This window comes from Phoca vitulina, unplaced genomic scaffold (assembly GCF_004348235.1).
Source record: "Phoca vitulina isolate PV1807 unplaced genomic scaffold, GSC_HSeal_1.0 scaffold1161, whole genome shotgun sequence".
Classification (NCBI taxonomy): domain Eukaryota; kingdom Metazoa; phylum Chordata; class Mammalia; order Carnivora; family Phocidae; genus Phoca; species Phoca vitulina.
In genome coordinates, this window is record NW_022590848.1 from 1 (window position 1) to 9,823 (window position 9,823).

General features: G+C 57.6%; 1 long non-coding RNA gene across 1 annotated transcript; it reads left to right on the forward strand.

Annotated features, from left to right (window-relative positions):
• Positions 1-4,614: 4,614 nt before the first annotated feature.
• LOC116629496 lies at positions 4,615-9,625 on the forward strand. The gene is made up of 4 exons (XR_004298758.1): positions 4,615-4,700; positions 5,784-5,939; positions 9,015-9,142; positions 9,450-9,625. It is a non-coding gene; the product is annotated as an uncharacterized LOC116629496 (long non-coding RNA).
• Positions 9,626-9,823: the final 198 nt, after the last annotated feature.

The following is a 9,823-nucleotide window of genomic DNA, read 5'->3' on the forward strand; positions in this document are numbered from 1 at the left end:
GCAGGACAGGGTGGACAGGCAGATCCAGGAAGCAGTAGGACCAAGGGAGTGGAGGCGGAGAGAGCTGACTACTGGGCAGCCGGGGAGCTGTGGAAAAGCTACTTTGCCCCTGTAAACCTTGGGCGATGTGAAAAACACTGGTACCTAGTAGGGAGCTCCATAAACATTCCCACCCACTGTCCCAGGGGTGGGGGGGGGGAAATTCCAGTTCATAGCTGGGAAACGTTAGCAAATCCAAGAATGGGATTCTGTTTCTTCTGACCCCAGAGTCTGTGAGGAGCCCTGAAATCTTGCTGGGAGGGTCTCTGCTGAACTGCTCTGGGCAAGTGTATTTAAAATTCTTCAGCAGCAAGATCAGTCGTGTCCGGTAGCACCACCTAGTGCCCCAAAGTGGAAGGGCCCTCCCGCCTCACCACCCCCCTCCCTTCTATGTCCTCTGTGTGCGCGCGCGCGCGTGCGTGTCTCTTGGGGACCAGGAGAGGTGCCGTTATAGGATGATAGGACTGGGCCACTCGTACTTTCATATCCCAGGATGCGGAGAACTAATGCTGTTTTTCAAGATAACTAGTCTTTTTACCTCCCTCCCTCCCTCCCAACAACTGCCATCCCCAAGTGCGTAGGACTCTAGGTAGGTCCCTTGGGCCTTGCTGAGCCTCAGTTTCCTCATCTAAGGATTGCAAGGCTTCAGGCTAGGGTTGATTCAGGCAAGGTGCCTGGGAAATGATCTCTGATGCCTACGGAGTGCTCATCTATGTTTGCTCAATAACCCAGAGAGATGCAGTCTTTACACACCCTTTATATTTTTATTGAGGAGAAAGCTTTAGCATACAGAACAATTTCTTATCTTCACAACACAGTAATGCAACAATAACACGATAACAATAACACATTTGTTTCAAACGGGTTTCCTCCCGAGTCTCTGGGAATCCTTGGGCTGCCTTCATACCCCTGGCATGCATTTTCCCCCCCCACCCCCCACCCCTCTTTCAACCCAAGAGAGCACCCAAAGCCCATAGTTCTTCTTACAGCTCTTGTGGCTGTTACATCACAACAAATATTAAAGATCCGGGAAAGGTGGGGGAAGAGGGTCAAAGGGAAGCCCAAGCCCCCCCCTGCCACCAGAGGGCCAGAAACCAGCTCACTGCTCATCCGCTCTTTCCCTGGCTGAGGCTACAAGGGCTCAGGGTGAGAGGCACCACGGGAACAGCAGGGCCTGTGCTGAAGGGTCCCTGGAGGTCGGGGTGCAAGGCACCTGTCCTTTGCACTTCTCCGGCAGGGACGTGGGCAGCAGGGCCAGCGTGTCGACCGTCAGCAAACAGGGTCCACAGCCTAGAAGGATAGCCGTTCCCCTTCTGGAACTCTCTCCTGAGGAAATAGCTGAAAAACAGACAAAATTTTCTTTATGCGGTTGTTGACCACTGTACCAATGGGAATGGAGAACACCAGGCAACTGAAATGTCCAACAAATCAGGAGACTGCTTAAATAAATTATTCGGTATGCATGACTGCCTAGGTGGCAGCCATTTTAAATCCTGCTGATCAAGAGCTTACAGCATGATCTCAGCTTTGAAAAGACAGAGGGAGAACATGCTAGAAGGGCATCAAAGTGTTAACAGTACTCGCGTCTGTGTGGCCGGATTCTGGATGTCTGGGGGTGTTTTGGCCTTAACGGTTTTCTCTACTTTCCAAATTTTCTATTATGATTATCTATTACTTTTCTCCTTAGAGGAGGGGGGAGCCTTTGTAAAAGGTAGCAACAGGTTCTAGAAACCCGGCTCCACGGATTCCCCAGGCTGAGAAGCGTGTTATAAACAAAAGGGGCTTCTTACCTCCCACTGACGAATAGAGACCTCACCAGAAACCAGCCGGAGGACTGGGTTTCTCTGTGACTCCTCTTCCTTCAGCTCCTTCCGCTTGCCTCCAGGCTCAAAATCCTAAGGCTGGGCTGAGGTTATCTGTCAGACTCCGGTGAGGAACAGAGGCATCATTTACTATGTTTTCTTCCCTCTAGCCACAGACACTTTGGCTGCACTTGTCCAGCTGCCAGGCACTGTGCAGGAACCTCAGTGTGGAGGGCAGTTCGGGCCAGCAGCGGATCTGGCTGCCATTCTGGGGCCAGACTGACATAGTGTATGTTTTTCACTGCCGAAGCAGTGTTTTCTGGACCCGAGACAAGCAGCAGGACTCTTTATGGGCGGCCCTGGGTTCGTACCCAGAAGTCCCCGGAGTTATTAGGAGGCAGTCACCCTCTTAAGCCTCACTGTCTAATCGAAGCCCAGCACCGGGCCATGGCTTGCCCCCCGCCCCCCATGTGAGAAACATGAGGACGTCCCAGCTGCAAGGCTGTAGACAGAACCTTCCTCTCTCCTCTCAGAACCAAGGAATCCTTGAAGTCGAAGTTAAAGAGCAGGCCTCGGGCCTTCTCTCTCTTTGGCAGTCCAGGAATGAAAGGCCAGTCGGGCCTCCTCTGGCACCCCAAGGATGGCGAGTCTCCTGCAAAGGCCTTTGGCTGGGGGCTGCAGTCCAAGGCCCGGCCGGGGAAGGAGACCACCGTCCCTAAGGAAAGAGTCACTCCTTACAATGTCAAGCTGAGTTGTTGCTGCGGCTGCCTCCTTCTCCTCCCCCTCCTCTTACTCCCCCTCCGCTCCCCCTCCTCCTCCCTTTAGGCAACATCCAGAGAGAGAAGGGTTAGAGCCTGTAACCTTGGGCTCTGTCTGCTGGGGATGCCCGGGAAGGCAGTGTGGTGAGAGGAGAGGGTCCCGGGCTCGGCGAGCTGGTCCAGGGGCCCTGATGCATGGGTCTGTGGGCCGGAGGAGCCAGCTTGCTGGGTCAGTCAAGAGCCCATCTCAGCCGTGTTGTCCGTTTCACATGTGACTTTGCACACACTCACTGGGCTGGATGCAGGGGTTCTCTTCAAGGCCCTTATGCTGGGGGGGGGGCGGGGGCTTGAAGCAAATGTCGGCTTCTCGTACATCTCTTGATACCATCCTGCTCTCTGTCGATCATATCGAGTCAGTGGCCTCAATGGCTTTAGGAGTTCGGCGTAGCCTGTCCTTTCGCTCGTGGGGGCAGATCAGTGAGGCATTGGGTGCAGTCCTGGTGAACCAGTCCGAGGATAAAACCGTAGAACACAGGGTGACTAAACGCAGGAGAGGTGAGGGTTAGGAACAACCAGAGGGGAAATTACAAGAGGGCGACCAGTTCTTTTATGGGAACAGGCCCAGAAACCTGCTCTCTAGCTCGTGGCAAGACTGAGCAGAGCACACTCCAGGAGGACAGCTACTGCTGATCCCTTCTTTCTCGGGTGGCCTTGCCTGGACACGTGTCACTCTCTGGTCACGGGTGCAAGACGCTCTGGAGTTCTGTAGGTCTTCTTCGGGCTCCACAGGTCTGGAACTCCCTCAAGTACTGGTCAGCAAATAGGGCAGGCGTGGCAGCGATAGCAGGGGCAGGGGACGCTGTAGAAGGGTGTGTTCTGCGCGGCGAGCTCGCCCCAGCTCTCACACGCGAATTCGGCCGCGGGCGGCCCGGTGGCCCCCCTGTCTCGGAGTGAGGCGGAACAGCACGGGGGGCCGCCTTCGAATTTGGCGTTGCCCCAGGCGACCTGCGCGGCGAATCAGCGGGGGCGAACTGTAGAACGGCGAATTAGTGCCCGGAAGGCCCTCCAGGAGCGGGACGCGATTCTGGTTCCTCCTTCTGCTGGGCTGCACTATGGGAGGCGAAGCATCTAGGAAATTCTCGTGGTAGTAGCCAGTGGTCTGGGATGACGCGTGGGCAACGGTCGGCTCCATCTCCATCATCTCGTCCAGGTCATCGTCTTGGGTCTCATCCTCTGACTCTGGTTCCGGCTCCTGGTCCCCCTCCTGGTCGGCGTCGGGATCTGGCTGCGGGACCGGGCACACAAATTCACCCTTGTTCTCTTCATCCTTGACTGTCTCCACGTCCACCTCCTCGTCCACGTCCACCTCCTCGTCCTCGTCCTCCTCTTCCTTCTCTTCCAGTTTCTTCTTCATCTCCTCCAGCTGCTTCTTCCGCATCTCTTCCTGCTTCTTCCTCTTCTCCTCCTCCTCCCTCGCCTCCTCCTGAATAGCTCTCACGCGCCTCCGCTGCTCCCTGTCGTAAAGCCTGCGCCTGCGTGTCTCTTCATCTTCGTCACTGTGGAAATCTTCTTCATCACTGTCTTCGTTAGGGTCCGCAGCGAAAGGGAAGAAGATGTTGCGGACCCCCGGGAGCGGGATCGGCTTGGGCACGCGCACTTTCCTCTCTATCTCCACACACTCGAGAATCAGCTCATCCAGGTCGGCCATTTCAGTGGACCATAAGAGCTCCTTGCGGAAGAATTCTGACAGGCCTTTAAGGAACTGGTTTTGAAGGCGGCAGTCATCCCAAGACAAGAACTGGGCCAGGAACTGAAAAGCATCTGCATAGCTGCCTAGGGTACAGTGGCCCTGCCTGAGCTTGCGGATGGCCTTTTTAGCCACGCTCGGGGGGATGGGGCCGCAGAATTCCTTGCGGATCTCATCCAGGAAGCGTGGGAAGTTGGCACGCAGGGGGCTTCCTTCCCGGGTGACCGAGATGGCCCAGTTCTTGGCCTGGCCCGCGAAAAAGGAGATCAGAAAGGCCACCCGCTCGGCGCCCCCGGGGAAATGATCCTCGTGGTCAGCTATGAAGGTCTCTAGCTTCATCAGGAATTCGGCCAGGTAGACCGGGTCGCCCGAGAAGGGCTCTAACTCGGGCCGCTCCAGCGGCGGCAGAGGAGGCTGCGCGGGCAGCTCCTTGGCTGGGGGCGGGGGCAGCGCCGGCGGGGGCGGGATGGCCAGCGGGGGAGGGTCGACGGGCGCGTCGGAGGTACCGCAGTCCTGGATCACGCTAATCAACAGTTCGTCCGAGGCGTACTCGGGCTCCGCGCGAGGGGGGGGCCAGCACAAGAAAGGCAGCTCCCCCTCGGGAACTGCGTCGATCTCGCTGAGCGGGAACTCAAAGTTCTCCTCGGCAAGGACGGGCACCACCGGCACTGGCCAGCGGATGTAGCTCGACACGTTGCCCCGCAAGGAGTTAACCTCGGCTAGGGCTCTTCCGAGCTGAAGGCCCAGATTGGCATTCTCCCCGCGAAGGGCATTTAATTCTTCTCGCAGGGCCACGTTCGCCATGCGCAGGCTGTTTAGATTTCCGGCGGCCTCGGACATCAGGATTAGCTCAGGGGCCCCGGGTCTGAGGGCGGGGGCGCAGGTGGAGGGGGGTGGGGAGCTGGAGGCCGCGAGAGGAGGCTGAAATGCGGCGGCGGGGCGCGTGCGGGGGGAGGGGAGCGGAGCGCCGCGGCGGGGCGCGGGAGAGGCCGAGCCACACCCACTGGGGCGAGCACGGAGGGCGGGCGCTCCGGCCGGAGGGCCCAGCGGCTCGGCCCGGGGCGCTTTACCTCGTCCCAGGGATCGGATCGGAGAGGGCGGGCGGGCGGCGGCGGGAGCCGGGAGGCGCCGGGAGCCGAGGACGCGGGCGGCGGGCGGCAGGCGGCGGGCGGCGGGCGGCGGCGGGGCGAGCGGAGGCTGGCGGAGCGGGAGGGAGTGCACTGCGGCAGGATCTGTCGAGGAAAAGTCTTGCGGCTCGCGAGTCCCCGCCTTTTAAGCGCAGCGTCGCGCCGCCCCCCCACCCCCGGCGGGGCGGGTCTTAGGGAACGGCGGGCGCCCACTGGCCGCCGCGCACCGCCCCCCCCCCCCCCCCCCCCCCCCCCCCCCCCCCCCCCCCCCCCCCCGCCTGCGCCTCTCACTGACTCTCTCCTTCCCTAGCTGCAGCTAATTCGGGTCGGGAAAACGCGACAGCGACTGCCCACTCGAGGTCGTCATGGCGACAGCCAGTGAACGTGTTCCTCTCCTCGGGCAGGCCCCCGAGTGTAGAGGAGCTGCTTCGAGAGGCGCAGCTCAATCTCCAGAGCCTGTTGCAAGGTACTGAGAGGGAGGGGGGCTGCGGCCGGAGCCCACAGGCGAGATGCGCAGCGGCTGGAGGGAGGCACAGAAGAAAGAGGACAGGGACCAGCGAGAGAAAAAAAAGAGAGAGAGAACGGTTGAAACCCCACTGAAAAACAAAAAAAACACAGTTTCCCATCTTTTTACCTTCCAGACTAAAGGATTCGAGAGGGCTCGGTTTCTCCTGGCTGTTTACTCGCCACCCCTCCCTTCCACCCCCGCCCCTTTATTTTTCAGTTCAGGAGGCCACGGGGGGCGGGGGGGGGGCGGGGAAGGACGGAGGCAGAAGCAGGGCAATGGTCAAGCCATTTATAAAGGGAGCTGGGTGAGAGACTCCCACAGGGTGGGCTCACAGACCTTTTAGACCCTCTCTTGCCACGTCACCCGTGCCTTTGGAATCCTCACACCCAAGGACAATGGAGGCATCTGCAGGGTCTCCCCCTCCGGGCTTCACCCACTCTGCTCTTGCCACGACCTGTCCGTGTGTCTCCTGGGGAGCACCTGCCTCATCAGAGTAAGCCCGACAGGGACGCCTGAGTGGCTCTGTCGGTTGAGCTTGAGCGTCCAACTCTCTATCTCAGCTCAGGTCTTGATCTCAGGATTGTGGGTTCGGTCCCTGCGTTGGGCTCCATGGTGGGCGTGGAGCCTACTTAAAAAAAAAACAAAAAAAAACAAAAAGGAAGCCCGATACCCAGCACCCAGAGCTCTCCTCATCCCCAATTCCCAGCCCACTGTCTTTGGAGTATACAGATGAGCACGCTGTACACAAAGCTGGGTCCACACGACCCGGACACACAGCCCGGTCGTGGTGCCTGAGCAGTCAGACTGTGCATGCACCAGGCAGAGTGAGAAAACCCAGACTCTGAAATCAGACAGAGCTAGAATCTCATTCCCACCCCTCACCTAACTAGCTGTGGGATATTATGCAGAGTACCCAAAGCTTCAGATGAATCAGTCATCTTTAAAGTGAGATTCCAGTTCCCCACGCGGCACAGTTTTGTGAAAATTAAAAATGGTATGTAACCTGCTCAGCAAGAATATCTTGCAGCTGGAGAGACCCCGATAAGATGCACCATCAACTCCCGGTACGTGTCCTTTGGAACACAGGCTTAGCTGGGCACAATATTAAAGTTAACACAAAGGAGAAAACAGTGCGGTCGCTGATAGGCCCTTACAAGACAAAAACCAGACACCTTGACCAGAGGGATTTAGCCTATGTAAGTGGCAAAGAGATGAAAACTCAGTGCTATGAGAGACACAACTGAGGTGTCACAGTATCTGGACGGAGGTTACAAGGGACGTGCATATGTCAAAATTCACTGAGCTGTGCACTGCAGGCTTGTACACCCTGCTGTGGGTAAGTTATATCTCCATGAAGTAGTTAATACAAATAAAATCTCAGTGGTAGTCGCAAGCTCCGTACCTACTCCAGGCACTCGCTGTCCCACTGAGGCCTCTCTTCCAGGCCCAGAAGCCCTTCCTCAATGTCTTCCAACCTCCAAACCGTACACTTTCTTCACAGTCCTCTTCTTGCCTCATTCAAAACCCTTTAACACTAGTTCTACACTTTGCTCATTCCCGTCGTGAGCACTCCCGCGAGCCACCTTGGGCCATCCAGCTCCAGAGGACTTGTATCGTTCTGAAGTGCTTTTTCTTTCATTTGTTCATTCATTTACTCATTCACCTACTAGTCCTGGGCTTATCACTTGTCCGCCTAACCAGACCGAACTTCTCGACAGAAAGAATCACATCTTTAGTACCCTTGTGTTTCCAGAAGCAGCCGGCACAGAGCTGGATCCCCAAGAGGTGCTCCGTAGGCATTTGTTGAGTGAACGTTAAGTGTGAGAAGAAGTCTTGTCAGCTCTCATTTATCCATACCAACGAAGGTTAACTCTTATGGAGAGTAGAGAATGGTAGCTGGGCCACCCAACTGGACTCCAGCCAAAACCCTCGCCTCCCTTGCCAGGGCAGTGGTGGTGACCTTAGAGAAGCAAGATTCCAAGGGACACCATGAGCCTTGCGTTCAGATAAGAGAGGAGCTGCCATGCAGAAAAGGAGTCAGTGTGCTCTGTGTTGCCACCATGGGCAGATTTAGGACCGGTGGGTGGAGGAAATCTAGAGGGAGGCAGATTTCACCTCAGGATAAGGAAGAGCTTTCCTGCCGTGCCTGGCAGCCCCAACTGTCCTTGGATGGAATGAGCTGCCTTGGGAGGACGGCAGCTCCCCTTCTCTGCAGGTCTGTGTGGAGGCTGAAGAAGCATCTAGAAGGGCTGCTGAGGAGGAACTCTGAGCCCAGAAGGGGGTGTTGGACCAGAGAACTTTTGAGGCCCCCCGGACTCCCAAGTTTCTATGAGTCTTAAAGTCTTTGTTCAGGTGTGCAGAGAGCCCCACCCCTGTTGGTCCTTTGCTCTCTCCTCATCTACTCATCGAACTCATCACTTCAGTGAAGCCCATTCAAATCTTGTGCATCCCTCCTATTCGCTGACAATGCCCTTCCACTTCTCCTTCCTTCTCGGCCACTACCTCTGCCTTCCCTCTCCCTCACCTTAGCCCCCTTGGACCTGACACAACCCACGGTGGGACTAAGGTGCAGGGAACCAGGCCCTCGGAGGCTCAGATGAGAGTTCTTGAGATCCAGGGGAGCCCTCCACATTGGACTTCCCAGCGCACATTTCTTCCTGCTTCACACAGGTCCTTTCCCTGGTAGGCTTGCAGAAAACCTGAGGAGCTGCAGGGCTTCAGAGAAAGGTGTCTGCACCCTGAGGCTCTCCTCTAAGTTGAGCCCCTAAGGTGGGGGCCGGCAAGACACGGGCTTGGTCTGCGAACCAGCGCAACTCGACTCTACCGACTCTCTTTTCTCCTCGGCCCTCGCAGTCCTGGGAAGTAGGCATTTTTCCGTTTCCGAAGCCAGAGGCTCGGACGCTGGGCCAAACCGTAAAGAAACAAGGCAAGTCAGGCCTGGCAGCTAAAGCAGGAGCCCCAGCTTGCGGTCCTCTCCCAGCCCGGTGCTTGGCCGTGGCCCCTAGAGTGTGTATCCACTGTGCTGTTTTTCAGAAGAATATGAGGAACAGTACCCGGAGGCCAGACTTCTGGGGCAGACCTTCCGCTCTGCTGATGAGGCCCCTGAGCCCACTCCTAGCCCAAGGCCCCAGGCTGGCAGGCGTCTGGAGTTTGTGCTGATGGTGAGTTGCCTCTTCCTCCCACCTGTGAGAGCCAGCGTGGGCAGAGAGCTCTCTGCGCTCATTGACAGTGGCCCTCGAGCTGCGTACCTTACCCACCGGAAGCTGCTGCTCACCTCTGCTTGCCAGCAGAGCTACCCTGAGGCCCTGCCGAGATGGGCCCCACACAGCAGGTGTCTGGCCTGGCAGCCCGTCCACACTTTCCTGCCTACCAGACGAAGCCTCCGACCACCCTGTCTAGACAGCCATCCCGTGGGCACGGCTCATCCCGTCGGGAGCACACCCTTTCCATCACCTTCTTTCCCAACAGCCTACAAAACGGCAGCCGAGCGAGGATGAGACTACCACCCAGGGTGTGAGGGCCCCCGAGGCCTCCCTGAGCCTGTCTACCACAGCCGCCAAGCAAGCTGCCTGGAATAGCCCCTCCCCTCTGCCCATCCTAGAGGAGAAGCGGTGGCTTCAGCCTTGCTCCACGCACTCTGACATTGTGCCCATCAACATCTCTGGTAGAGTTGCTTAGCATCACCTCTGTTTGCTTCCCTTCATGCCAACTACAGACCATCCTCTCCAAATGCACTGGGTGCTGGGGGAGGGAGCGAGATTTTTCTCTGCTGCTGGCTCACCCTGCACTGTCAAGGTCATGGCTCTTGGCCGGGGGGGGGGGGGGGGGGGGGGGGGGGGGGG